Here is a 15140-nt window from a genome sequence, read left to right as displayed (position 1 = left end):
TAATAGTGAGGGAAAAATGTTTTCTGTTGTGTTTGTTTGCTGGGTAGTCAGTGGCATGTCATGGTTTTAGTTGTGGTTCTGTTATTTCCTGTGTCTTCTCTCACTTTCTACTTCCTCCCTTTGTCTGTTTTCCCACCCCTTTTTGCTCCTCACCTGCATTGTATTAGAGTTAATCACCCCTTGTGTATTTAAGTCCCGTTCTTCCCCTCCTCTCTTTGTAAGTTTCCTCACGTCAGTCCTGCGTCTATCATCGGTTCCCTGTCTTCTCCTCATGTTTGACCTGCCACCTGTGTCCTCGTGTTGTCCTGGTTTGTACTTTGTTTTTGCTTTTGTTCCTGGATCTCTGGGGTTTTACTACCTGCCTTTGGTTTCTTCTAGTTACTTGTCTGCTTGTGTGTCTTGTGTTTGTGTCCCCTTTGTTTAACCACGACAACATGTGATTGTAATGTAGGATGCTGCAATCCCGATGAATGTTTTACTCACTAGTCCTTAACTTTGTTTTATTTTGCCTCTTTTTTGTATGTGAGACTACGTTTGCTTTTGTTGAGACAGATATCCAGAACTACATGAAATATGAAATAGTATCTGCGAATGAACAGTAAAACCATCACTTTACCAGGAGATGTTTCAACCGTATCACATGGTCTTCATCCGCAGATGGAGTTTATTGAGGACAAGCTTTTGATTTGAATTCTTAAAGTGGAAATGGACAACTTTGTGTGTGTTAGTGTTTCCCTGTGGTCTTACTGTAAAATTTCGTTGTACTGTCCACAACATAAACCAACCACAAAAACTCCAATTAGACCTAGAAACCCTGATCTTGGTGACACAACACCGTCGCTCTCCACTGAATCAATTCCTGTCCATTCACAATTTTTTCCCTCAATTTCAAAACATGCCTCCTTATTAATACACCCAGATGTTTTTCTCTGATTGAAGATTGGGGTTTCTTGGTTAAATTGGGATTCTTGCTGTACTTTTTTGCTTTGAGTAGCCAGGCTGCTAGCTAACGCTGTTTGACAGTGGCGCCAGCAGTAATGTCACAGAGAAAGTTGAAAAGTTGTCTATTTCTGCTTTAAATATTTCTCTATAATTTGATTTCCTCTTTACCCTCTCCTAGATATTTTGTATTTTATTTCGAGGCTATAGGGTGGAGAAATTTGGTTATGAGAAGGAGGGAGTGGGGTTGGAAAGCAAAGATATGCTGCACTATGAGAAGACATCTCATGTGTATGTTGTTATATGGCAATGTGATATTGTCTTGTTACAGTGTTTTCTGTTTTAAGGACATAAAGCAATAATAATATGATGTAAGGAAGAAAAAAGCTTTCAGAAAAGGCTAGTAATTGGACATCACAATTTAGATTGAATACATTTCTATTTCCTGCTAACAACAAACAAATGAGAAACTATAACCAGAAGTGAATGTTTATGCTGGGGGAAAATATCAAAAGTGCCTCAGTGAGATGAAGTTATCATCTCTCAGGAAGTACGAGCAGTGTGATGAAGTGCAGACGTGCTGGATGCAGCTCAGGTGCCCTCAGAGATTGGACGAGCTGCCTTTTCCCATTACATCCAGTGAAGCATCAAATGGATCTCAGCGTGCGATAAAATGATCCCTCAGTTGGCGCGAATGTAGATGAACTTAAACATCAGCGGTGTTTTTCATCAGCACTATTTTCCCGGCCTGCATAAACAACAAGGCATCTCTTTTAATCTATTTGAAGTGCCCTCCAATCTGTGCTTGACTTTTAAGAGCCCGGCTGACAGTCGGGAACACAGAGCCGACTATTATGCGCAGCTCTGCACCAGCAGGCTGAGTGAGCTGCAGCCTGAGAGCCACTCCAGAGGACAAAAAAACAACTGGCTATATGTCTGAATCTATACGGCTCCTGTCGTTAGATATAAGCAGCATATATGAGACAAAGTGCAAAACAAAATGACTGAAAATGACTTGTTTTCACGCCACTTTGAAGCACAGCAGAGGATGAGATGACAGACAGCCACGAGCTTTCATCTGCAGAGAGAACATGTGCTTGTTAATCAACCCCACAGCCCTTCACTTTTATATTAAAGTGTGACAGGCAGGGAAAAATGGGAGGAAAAGCTGCTGATATCAGTGTCAAAAATAGATAAAGTGATCTGAGGCGTTTATTCATGATTTGCTGGAACATTTCCAGCGACGAACGAATCACAGAAACGTTATTTAATTAATGAGCCATGTGAGAGAAAAGAGATACTTTATAGTGACACTTGTTGGTCTGAAGGGTGCTTATTACAAAAGAGAGTCTTATGTGAAATATCATATAATATTCTTTATTTCAAATATAATTAAAACATTTGGTGTCTGAATCATGTTGTTTTTTCTAGGTTAAAGTATATTATTGAGGGAAAGAGGAACAACAAAAGTAGTGTATGCCAACTACTTAGGGATAAATGGTGTTTGTGCTCATACATAATAATAGTAAATACAAATATTACCTGCGCCGACTGTAAATAGACTATAATTCCAAATTGCCTCGTCATCTCTGCCGTCACTGGAGATTACAAATAATAGCAGATACAACCCCAAATCATCTTGTACCTTCAGCTCTTTGGCGTGCAGGCGCAGGTAATTGCAATCAGTTGGACCAAATTGCTTTGGTAATTGCTCGCTTCAAGGGGTTTTTTGATATCTTTGTAAACTATTCAGTTCACAGAGCTCTGACTTATATAGAGAATCCATTTATTTTTCATCTCATAGTGAGAAAAAGAAGCCAAAAAAGTAGATTTTTATTATTGCAGCATGGAGGAAATTGATTGCCTCGACTAAACCGCAAAAGCCAGTAACGATGGTGGGTATGAGAAAGATGTATATTGTGGACTTATAGATGGACTTATTCGCTTATATTGGGAGTTATACTGTATATAGTTTACACTGTGACCCTCAAGCCTTCCTCTGTGCTTGTGACTTTCCCAGCGAACCTTAATGAAACGGGGGATTTATTATTCTGACACTCACACATACAATGCATTTGCAATTCTCAGTTGACTCTTCATAAAGCACTTTAAAATGTAAATGACTGTTTAACACAGTTCTTCCCACTGGGAGAGTTTAATGGTGTGAAGCGAAACACCGCCCTTATTTCCATACAGAGGCAGAAAAGAAATCTCCGCCGCTGTTTTCACATTACCCTGCTGACAGACGAATGTTTGAAAATTGCTTCTCTGCCAATTTATGCAGAGCTGAGTCATTACGATGTTCAAAATTCAAATCTTGACTTGACTTTGACAGCGTAAAACATAAAATTATATAAGCTGTGATCCCACAAAACCATTTAGGACACTGTGTCCAAACACCAGAAAAGGAGATTTGTATGGTTAAACTTCTTGTTAATGGTTTAATTTCCTTTAATTAAAAACATCCTGTGTTAGGTGGCATCAGTCTTTGTCTCTGAACAAAGCTGCTCTTGATTAACACTGCACAGTACTTCCCTGCATGATAGCTGCATGTACTATTTACAAACCTGCTGTATTTTTCCAGTGTTGTCTGGGGAGGGCCGGGCAGAGCCGGGACAGAGCTGGTCAGGAGAGAGTCGGGTATAGAGACAGACCCTCTGGAGGAATAAACACCCGGATTGTACTCTGATGATTCTGAGCCGTTTACCAAAAGGAGGAGAGTGCAGAGATTACTTTTAAACTTTTGGGATTAAACATTTGATTTATCTTCACTCCTGTTTATCAGCCTGACTGTAGCAGCAATCCGTGGAGTTGACCTAATATTACAAACAAAGGTCGAGATGTTTTAAGACACTTTAATGCAGAATTCTTACATATTATCTGTTAGAGGTCTGGTGTGGTTATGGTAAAAATCCCTTGGTTGGAATTAAGATAGGATTACATTTTGTCTTCATGTCTGCAGCTGTCTGGCTGTGCACCACCTCCGTCCCCTCTTCCTCCCTACAGGAAAGTAATCTCATATACATGTAATATGAAGGTAGTATGATTTTGTATTGTAGAATATTGTTGATATTATACATATAAAATGTTCAAATTTAATGTATCAGTCATTTGCAGAAACATACAATGACAACATTTAAATCCGGCGACTGGGCTTCATGTCCATCTTTCTTTATACCATGCTATCTGCTGGTATGCACAGTGAACAAAGATATCACAGATAAACATCTCACAGCATCGACAACTGTTAGAAATAATGGCAGATAATGCTGAAAGTTATGTATAAGCAGTATTTTTCTGGTGATGACAATTGGTTGGACCGTTGATTATTGCTTATATGCATTTACATGTCTAATATCCAGTGTTTGGCCGTTTGCACAAGATGTCCTGTGTTGTTGTGTTTGGCACCTCAGCTGCATGTTTCTCAGTGCCGGCGTCAGCAGGTCAGACTCCTTGTACACAAAGCAAACACGGTAAAGTTGGTTCGGATTCTGTCCTCTCCATTTGAACTTTTATTTAATTTAATTAAAAGGAGTAAGAGACGTAGAGAAACAGCCTTTTGGCGTGGACAACCACTGGGAATATTTCAGACTCTGTTCTGAGAAAGAAAACATGCCGTCTAAAATGCAACGCGGGATCATCAGCTTGGGTCCTTATCTCTCGGAGAGAAAAAAAAAACGATGGAGGTATTTATGTCTGAGAGGCTTTGATACTCCTTTGCAATAAATCCGTCTGCAGCCTTCAAAAAGACAATACAGTCTCTGTGGAACATGTTCTGTCAGTGTGAAGCCTCCAGACCTTCATACAGGCTTTGTCTGACTCACAGACTCACAGTCTTTAATTGTTTCCTTAACCTTTGTGAGATAAAGTAATTGAGATTCTAACAGCTAAATATCTTCCAGATTTTACGATCAACTACCCTCATTGTGTTCGGGGCGTTTTACTTAACAGGTATTTTAGTAATGTCAGGGACAGAGAGGAGGCAGCATTGCAAATCAATCATTTCTATTGTCTCCAAACAGATTCACTTTCCGGAGAACAAATGAAACGAGAGCCAATCGCACAATTGGCGCACACGGTGATAAAGAGCAGATATTCAAGAAACACACATTGGCTTTAGGTTGGCTAATTACTTTTCAAATTGACCCATTTATCTTCATCTGAAAGGCTTCCAGATAAGACGACTGTATTACTTAGTGGTGCTGAAGATCCTTTGTTACGGACGGACAATGCATGGATCCACCTGTGCGTCGAAAAACACAGAATAATTGTGTGAGATTAAACTATGAAGAGAAATAGATTTTAACCCGGACGTGCTCAGTGTGGCTGTCAACCACGGGCACGTTAAATGACCTGCTCTTATATTATCATTAAAATTCACCACCGTGAAGCTTCTGCACCTGTAAACTCTTCATACACAGTATTATATACTCAGACTTTGGCTTTTTCTTTAACATATTATTTACCTTGATGTACAAAGGCTACTTTTTCAAATCTGTTTGTCTTTATTAATATTTAATTAAACAGATATCAAAATGACAAACCTCACCTGAGCAATGCATGACGCATCTTATGATGTTTGATGTGGTGATGATTGACAGGCTCATATTGCAAAAAAGACCATAAACCGAACAACAAAAGGTTTATTTTCCCCAACATTTCCAATTTACTATACTGTGCTCTTTGCTGTTTATGACTGTAGCTATTCTTAGCTTGTTAGCTCAGCTAGCCGTGCAGCTAGCAGGAGTGTTAGTGTTTACACCGGACCTTTGGACCCCTGCGAGAAGTAGGTTTTCAGGCCCGAGGCTAGCTGGTTGACATGCTAAGTTCAGTAGGTATCTCTGCAACACAATACATTGACGTCTTTGACATTATGTCAAAATTGTTCACCTTTAAAAGCAAAGAAAAGATTGCAATCCAATTATTTATTAGCCAAGGTTAGACAAAAACACATTTTCCAACACAGTGACTGTGTCAAGCTTTTCACATATGCTTTTTTTCATTTAAGTTTGAATCCACTTAATACATGTTACAGAGGTCACCATAACCTTATAGGTTCAAGCACACACCATAGGCATTTTCATCAGGATGGTGAGCAATTATTTAACAGTACACCTACCGATCACACTTTTCAAAAGCGTGACCGCCATGAACACAGCTCTTTCTTCTTCCTTACTTTGTCTTTCTTTAGAAGACTGACTTTCTCTATACTTGCCAACCTTGCGACCTTAAGAATAGGGACTATTACATGACTGTGTTTCGTGACATTTCAAGAATGAAAAATAACAGAATAATAAGCAAGAGCATTTCTATGTCAATTCATTTTAATTGTACTTTAATTCTCAGAAAACACCACAGAATAATTCACCCTCTAGCATCAACTTGGTTTAATATGTGGCATAAAGTAATATTTATCATTTTTCATTTCTTTTCTTTTATTGCCTCTGCCCTTGAGAGAGTCTGTGCACACGGCTGCCTTATGTTCGTCTGCCTTTCAATGGCGATTGACACGGTGTGACCCCCGTGACTGATAGAAAAATTGACATGGCAGATTTTATAGTCCCTTTTCTTCACTTAAGAAACGGGATTTCTTCTCTCCAGGGCGTCTGAAATTTGTTTAAAATATTCGTTCTCCTCTCCGTTTCTCTGTCGGTCTCTCACTCACTGAGGAGGATGAGGTCCAGCGGTGCAACAGACTTCACGCTGTGCAGTGCCAGAAAACAGGTTATGATAACTGAAAGGGGGAAACACTGGGGGAAATAAGTTGTCATAAATCAGGAGAAATAACAGAGAATTGTCTCCCGGGAAAAATTTGCGAGGGTCAGCAAGTATGACTTTCTCTCCGGCATGACAGCTGACCATTAGCATGCTGACAGGTTTTGTCAGACAGAGCCGTAAGTGTCGTAGCCTGAGACACTTCTCTATGACTCATGTGCCAATGACACATTGATTGATGGACAAACATGCAGACAAGTCATTGTAAAAGTCAGACTCATGGTGCATTTTGTTTTTTAGTTATTGGATTAAGGAATAAAGAGTGGACCAGATCATGATAAACAAGTAAAACATCATAATATTGGTTTAATTGTGGTGAAAACCAGGACGTTTTAGTGTTTTACAGATATTTGTCAGGACACTGGCTACCAAGCTTGAAACTGTGATGTCTGGTCAACATAACAGAGGTCGTACTATTTTTCTTAAATCATGCACAGTATTTTTAAGCTCTTTTAAGGCATTTTTTGTCTGCTCTATTTCAAAGGTCGGTGTTCTTATTTTAGTGACAAATGAAATGCTACTAGCCTAAAGCATCCAAAAATACTGATTCCTGCCTTGAGTTCACAAATAGCACAAATTAGTTTTGTTCACGGGAACACATATTGGCATGGTGAGCTCCACTTATTCATCAGTAGACTGTGTTGTGTTTAAGTTTTTGGCTCAGAACTGCTTCGGAGCTTGACATGGACCGTGCCAATTGTGCAGACAGGCTCATTAAAGGCTGCCTCCCCTCGTGTGACAGCAGCCATTTGTTTAAGAGCCTATCTGCTCTCCAGCCAACCCAGATGCGATGAGTCAAAGCGTAGGAGCGCTCGCAGAGACACCTGACAAATGACAGTGTATACCTGCCTCAGATGGTAGCAGCGTCTCTTAGGAAGAATAATGTCCAAGAGGAATCAATTTCCTGCAATGAATCTGAGCGCGAGACAAAAATCTGCAAGATGTTTATGGCAATATGTTTACAAATATGGTCTGACAAGAAGTCAAGCTCAGATGGAGAGAGAATGTAATATGTGCAACAATAGATGTGGGTCAGATTATGTCATTCAATAAAAACGTATCAGTGGGGACATCACTGAAAGACTTTCAATAAAATAAAACAGAGGCCGCTCGGCCATTTTTCTTCTCGTTTTAAATCACACTCAGAACAAAGGAAAACAAAAACCATCCAGTCAGTGTCACCTAAAGGCTCCATTTAAAAATATTACACCTTACAACACCATAGCAGACCTTCAGAAACAAAACTTTTGTGGATCAAAGAACCAAAAACACATTACTTACTTCCTGTTTCACTCAAATCATCCGATCCGAGTGAAAGCTCCAGAACAGCTACTAATCTAATACTAAAGATTAGATTATTTTGTCAATCTTTGGTTTGATAATTTGTTGATTGTGTTAAACAAAAAAGTTAATTTAAAAGAGGACTTGAAACTAACTTTTCAACCTCAAGTCAAGTTAACTTAAACATTTAATGCAGCAACTGAACTTAAACTTTTAAGTTGAAACAGTACAAAATGATTTACTCCTGGAGCCTTTATTTATCTAAATAGCCAACAAACACATGAACAACATTACAGTTTAGCTTCTGTACTTCATGATAGAACATGTAAGGAAACAAATGTTCTTAATTGAAAAAAATGTTATTCAGGGATTGACATTAAGGTTTTTACTCCACACTGAATACAAAACATGTTAATTATTATAATAATACCATATAATATAATGTAATAATTATTATGAATGAATGCCACATCCGCAACTTACTTACTGTTACTGGCTGTATCCAAGTGTTCAGACTTCACCGCACTTAGACTAAACCAGACTTCACTGATTTAATTACCCACAATTCATTGCAATATGGATGTGATGTTGTAGAACTAACTATATGTGTAAAACAATTACTTTATTATAATGTTACTTGAGTCGTGTGGACTGTAGAGGTATTCAAAAGTCTTTTGGACTGTCTGTCAGTGGCTTATATTTGCCTTGCCGTCTCAATGCACCTGACTTGATGTGATGACATTGAACACATCACGGCACATCCGACTGAAGCCCGCGTGGGCTCAGTCTGCAAGTCTAGAGGGTGGAAATTTTGATTCAGCCTTGGTATTTTTTCGTTACTCAGCCTACATGCACATCTACACGCTAGCAAGAAACAGCAAATCAAATCCTGTTAGCGATACTGGGTAAAAGGAAGTGGGAGAATGTGAACCGTTTACTATTCAGATACGTTGACTAGATACCGATGGACAGCAGGGGTTAAATTTGATCTTTTTTTAAATCAAAATTATTCTCGAGGACAACTCAGTCGCTGGATATTGGCAAATGTCCAAACTGTCCCTACCAAATACAGCATGCTTGAATGAGAACCAGAAGTCCTGAAAGGTGACTGAACATGACTGACAGCTCCAAATTGTTAAACTTGAAAAATAAGAGAATAAAAAATAAAACATACTAAAATCATCTAACATCTAAAATCCAGTAAAACTAAATATTGTATGCACAAATAAACACAATATTGCCTTGATCCCTCCGTGTATTATGTTCCACTCTCTGGAGATCTTTGCTAAACGTGACTGCAGCATTTCATTTGGAGTAACCTTCACCTCCGCTGCTCCTTCAGACTATTGTGATGCAAAGCGAGCCACACAGAATGACACCATTTACCATGAGATACAAACAACGGCTCGTGCGCCTCATCAAATATCTAATAATCCCGCCGGGCTTTTTTTCAGCAGCCTTTTTAGACAAAAATATGGCAGTAATATTCAGTGTGGTGGCAGAGTAAGGACAGAGCTGGCTTGCTTGAGAAGATAATCCATGTGTGACAATAATGCAGTATTCACAGTGTGCATATTTTTAGCTTTTAGTCATAACACATGCAGTTCGGGAGGTAAAAATGGTAATAGACAGGAAACATCATCATCAATATATTCAGAGGAGAAAGAAACCTGTGATGATGGTGAGTCATTTACTGTAACACTGTAGCTGATCTCCAATCCCTATTTCTTCTCTCAGCCTTTTAATAAGACACAAGACAAGTAGTGGGAGCTGAGAAGGGTTAAGCTGCTATCGCTGTGTGCTGTCTGTATTTCACCTCCATTATAGCCGTCTCCCTCTGGCTGTATCGAGTGTCTGCTGCTCAGGATGTGGTGCAACAATTAATCCTCAGATTGATTCACTTCCTATTGAATTGCCCCCAAACTCAAGCTGTAATTCAACCTGTCCTTGTTAATCCTAGACCCTGCTTCACTCACACAACTTTTAAAAAAGGAGGCGAGCCATGTAGCCAAGTGTTTATTCATCAATTTCAGCTCTTGAACATTTTCCTATTTGAGAAGGGAGGGTTTAATCAATAAGACTGATTGATGGGAATCAGTTTGTGTTACTGTGACTTGAAAGCTTCCTGGATATGAAAGGAAGAAGAACTTTCAGCCTGTCTCTTTGTTACAAATCATGATCAGCAATCATTTTAAACCTAAAAAATATGAAGTTAAATCATGACATTGGAAAGTCTTAACTCCAGTAGAGCTACTTAAATGATCTTGTGGTTGTCTCAACCTTTATGCCAACATGACTGAGAAGTCCTCAAGGGGATAGTTTGACATTTGGGGAAATAAACTCAATCGCCTCTCTGCTGAGTTGGTTGCGAAGATTGATAAAACTCTCATATCTGTCTGCTGAATACCAGGCTACAGCCAGGGGACGACTACATGAGCCGTTTCCAAAGGTTATAAAAATCCTTCCTGTCAGCATCAAAAACAAAGTGTGAAAACAATAAGCTGTGGTTCTACCGAGGGTTTTGTGCTCAATGAATTAATTACCTCAGCCAAGGAGGTTATGTTTTCACCATCGGTCGGTCGGTCAGTCGGTTGGTTTGTCAGCAGGATTAAACAAAAACTACTGAACAGATTACCAGGAATCTTGGCCCAGAATAGACCCTATCAACTTTTGGTGTCAATCTTGATAAAGGGAGAGATCCAGGGATTCTCACTTTCTTTAACTTGTGAGATTTCTCAAAATGTTTTTCTACATTTGTTTTTATTTCCCAGGGAATAATGCATGAATCTTCCATGAAACTTGGATGGAGGGTGGCAGAATAGACCTCATTAACTTTTGTTGCAGATCCAGGAAATTTTTCTCATTCTCTTTGTCATTGCACGATACAGGTTTTTTTTCAGCATTTTTGTTAATTTCTCAGGGAACTAGAATAGCCATCAGTACAGCGTCTACCTCCGCCGAGGCTCAACAGCCCCCTTTATCCACATCAAATTGTTCTAACTCATAGATACCAGCAACCTGAATAAGCCTGATTTTTTTTTCTCATGAAGATCCATGCTTTATTCCCTGAGAAATAAACAAAAATGTCCAAAAAAAAACACCCTGTCTCGCAATGTTAAAGACAGTGAGAACAAATTCCTGGATCTGCATCAAAAGTTAATGGGGTCAATCCAAGTTTCCTGGATATCCATTCAGTATTTTTTGTGTAATCCTGATGACAAACCAACAAACGACACAGGTGAAAACTTGGCGGAGATAATCACTCAGCTTTAGAGGTGCTCGTAGCCTTATTTTGTTACTTGTGGACAAAGCCAGACTAGCCGTTTCCGCCTGTTGTCAGTCTTTATGCTAAGCTAAGCCAACCATCTTCTGGCTCCAGTCTTTGAGAAATGCATCCTCTAAAAATGCTCAAATTTGAATATCTACAGTTGACCAGGAGAGGAAGACTGATGATGAAAATCTCTTGTACAGCTGCTAAACCGACCTTGTGGCACTATTGTTTTGTCGTCCATAAATCTCATTTGTTGATGAGTGACACAACACCTGTGGTAGCTGCACAAAGCTCCATTGCTCCAAGTGTCTATCTGTGAAGGATGAGCTGTCCTTCAATACTTCCTTTGTTTGAAACTGAAAGAAATTCAAAGAAGCAACATAGATAATGTAATGACAATATTCAAGGTGAGAGAAACAAACCATTTCTTTTGTTATAACGAGGCAGAAAACATTGAGCCGTTCTGTAGCTGCAGGATTTAAAATGTGCTGCTGCAGCCTTGGATTGCATCTGATCACGTTTCCATTGATAAAGTGTTGGAGCAGCATTTTTCCGAGAGAGATTTCATATCACTGTTGGGAGATAATATATTTATATTAAAAGGCTCTCAGTGCAATCAATCTTTCCTTAGGGAAATGAAAAAAAAGAAGCTTAATAAGTTTTATCAGCAGCAGCTTTTGGGGCCCATAGAGGTCCTGTTAATTATGATTATAGTGCAGCACTATAGGGCTCAAGGGGCCGCTTTGAAATTGTGAGAACAAATATTTCACATCTGGGAAATTTGTGTGGGGTTCTGTCGGCCAGTAGGTTTAAACCGCCGACTTCTGGGGACAGTATGCTGCGAACATCATTGTGCAACATGAGACGGTAACAATACTAATCCGCTTCAAAGGCAATGTGCTTGTCACAAGTCCTTTAAAAGCTCACTCGCCCAGTCTAAAAAGTGCCAGAGGGAAAACCACGAGGCTGCACTTTGATCTGGCCAGGTCTATCACTTTTGATAAGAGCTTCTGAGGCAAATGAGGAAAACATTGTCATTCAAGAAGCAAGCTCAGCTGTATGGCACGTTAATTAATGTAAAGTGCTGGAAGCTCAGACGGCACTGCAAGGGGTTGAAATTCTGTACTTTTCTGTTTGGGGTTTTCCTTCTTTTCTTGGATAAAGATTGAATCCTTTGAACACACATGTTTCCAAGGTGTCGTAAATCTGAACCGTCCGAACTTTACAGCTCTCTACATTTCTCAAAGAAGCCGTCAGGAAAAATGTAGTTATCAGAATAATCTGAAATGCAAAGCAGCAGAATACAGACATGAAGCTTTGGATGGATATACTGTAGATGCAATGCATAATTTATTCCCAGTGCTTTAGAGGCCCAGACATATTTAATGTGCGAGTCATTTACAACATTTACATTCCTCACCATCCCCTTAATGTGCAATGCTAAATTGAGTTGCTTCTTGACTGCGGTCCAAGAAAAAGCCTCAAGAATCACAAGATTGCAATCTGTAAGGATTAATGTATTATGTTAACAAATAACAAGTCTCTGTAGCTTTTGTCCAATCAATCAATGCAACTGCTGACCAATTACCTTCTCAAAATAGTCTAGAGCAAACGCCTGAACCCTGAGCGCTGCTTATTTCTTCACACACATAAATATGTGTAACTGGATAAGCAGATAATCCTCAGCAGAAGCAGAGGCCGTGTTCTTGGAATACCACCTGTGCTCGGCTCTACCTGTTAGTTAGAGGAGAGCGGTATTGATTGCTGTTCGAGCTGGGATGAGAAAACATTTCTCCGAGCTCTTTGATGTGTGAAACCATTCGAGGCTTCTCTTCAGCTTCAAACCTCTTTAGCTCCTCGGCTGTTCCCTGCTCCTGACATCATTGAGAGTGATTGCACCCTGAAGACAAACATTATAAAACCGGTGTGTACTCTTACATCCTGTGAGGTGTCGCGTAGATAATGAAAGGGAGAGTGCAGTATATATACTGTAGAGCCAGTGTTTCACCGACTTTGCAAACAAAGAGGCTTAGGGATTATTTTAGTGGGAATAGTGAATAAAGCATGTCAGGCTATAAATAATGTGGTAACAGATCCTTTCAGTTTGAGAGAAAAACAAAACTGTCATTGAAGTGACATTCCCCAACCACAGTGTAACCTGAAAATAAACAGGAGGGGGACTGAGAACATTTACAGCTCATTCTCCTCGTGATAATGAGAGCCCGCTGAGTCAATCAGCAGAAAGCTAACATGCCGGTGGGCGTCTCCCGTGGAGGCACCCCGTGTCTACTGAGCCTGAAATCTAAATACTCTGGAGTTGTTGACTTATTTAAATGAGATGGATGTTCCTTTCATGCTACACAGCGGTCCTCAGACATTTGCAGGATGATTTCAGACACTCGCATGGGGCATTTTGTTCACATGCTCACATTTCTGGGTACAATTTGGAGTAATTTCCTGCTGCTGTTTGTACAGTGAAGCGCTCCGGGCTGCGTTTAGGAGGTTTTGTTGGAAAGCTTACAATATATCCGTCTTATTGAGCGGGAGCTACCATTACTGCCACAGCTTTCGCTTTAAATATTAAACTTTCAATCCCTAATAGAGGTGGGATCCCCTCATTCAAAGACACAGTTTTCAGGAATTTGTAATATTGGTAAAATTGTGTAACTACTGAAGCCCTTCTTGGAAATAATAAACTGTACTTGATAGTTGCATTGCTCATTCAGTGTAATGATGCCAAATAAACATCTTTAAATTTTCCAATATGACACAGCTGCTATTTGTAACTTCAAAATAGCCTTCAGCCAACAGCAAACTCAGAGCAGAGCTCATACCCAGACCACGACCAAGATACTCGTTTTGTGTCACTTTGTGGTAATTTTTTGCTTCTCTCAGGTTGCTTTATTTCTATTTGTAGTTGTCTTGTGATCCTCTATCGTCATTTTGTGCCTCTTTGTAGTCATTTTTAATCTATTTGTTGTCATATTGCACCTCTTTGTAGTCGTTTTGCATCTCTTTGTAGTCGTTTTGCATCTCTTTGAAGATGTTTTGTTTCTCTTTGTAGTTGTTTGATTGACTTTCCAGCTATAAATGTTTGCAGTTACTTCGCACACAGGCTCCTGTCTATAGTACCGGTCCTTGGCCTGTATCTGACAGTCCCATTCAGTGATCCACCATCTGTGATATTAACCAGACATCACCATCTGATCGCCATCTGATACTGGTGTGCCAGGCGTGGCAAATCAGACCGCTGAATTTACGTTGTGTCTTCCTATTTGAACCACTGGAGTTAAATGAAAATAATGTATCTGTTCCTTCTCCCAAATACCCATAAATAAAGACATCTGAACTTCAGAGTTCATTCAATATGATAGTACTTATGTTGATATTGTTACTGGAAATCCTACTTGAAGATCCTGTTTTATTTTACAGTTCTGATGCAGCACATATCACTGTGCAAAGCTCACATATGAGTGATGAGGATACAGTAGGAGACAACTAACTGTGAACATGAGACGCATCAGTCTCTGATCAATAATGAGCTTATGACAGTGATGGACTGCAGGAATTGCAGAGAAATTGGAGAGACAAATTGTCCGGAGCTCAGAATACACAGCCCCACCTTGTTTCAAGGTCACTGCTTTGTAGATACATGTGATGCAATTGCTGTCAGACGTGATCTTAATTGAAGACCCATCCAAAGGTCCTTTTTACTGTAATAAATGGTTAATTTGTAACCCTCATGTTTTGTACACAAATCTTTAATTACATCTGCTGTATCTTCTTTTTTTGGCTATTCAAAATGCCATCGTTCTTCAAATGGCAGCCATATTGATTTATGTCAACTCTATGTGGAAGGCAGCAGCGCAGGTGG

At 39.6% G+C, this 15140-nt stretch overlaps 1 long non-coding RNA gene across 1 annotated transcript in view; it reads right to left on the bottom strand.

The window, feature by feature from the left end:
* LOC311263660 overlaps positions 1 to 15140 on the bottom strand; it is a 55473-nt gene that overhangs the window by 18116 nt on the left and 22217 nt on the right. The window lies entirely within an intron of this gene.

Source organism: Pagrus pagrus (genome assembly GCF_965226575.1).
Source record: "Pagrus pagrus genome assembly, chromosome: 10".
Taxonomy (NCBI): domain Eukaryota; kingdom Metazoa; phylum Chordata; class Actinopteri; order Spariformes; family Sparidae; genus Pagrus; species Pagrus pagrus.
This window is presented reverse-complemented; position numbering and strand designations above follow the sequence as displayed.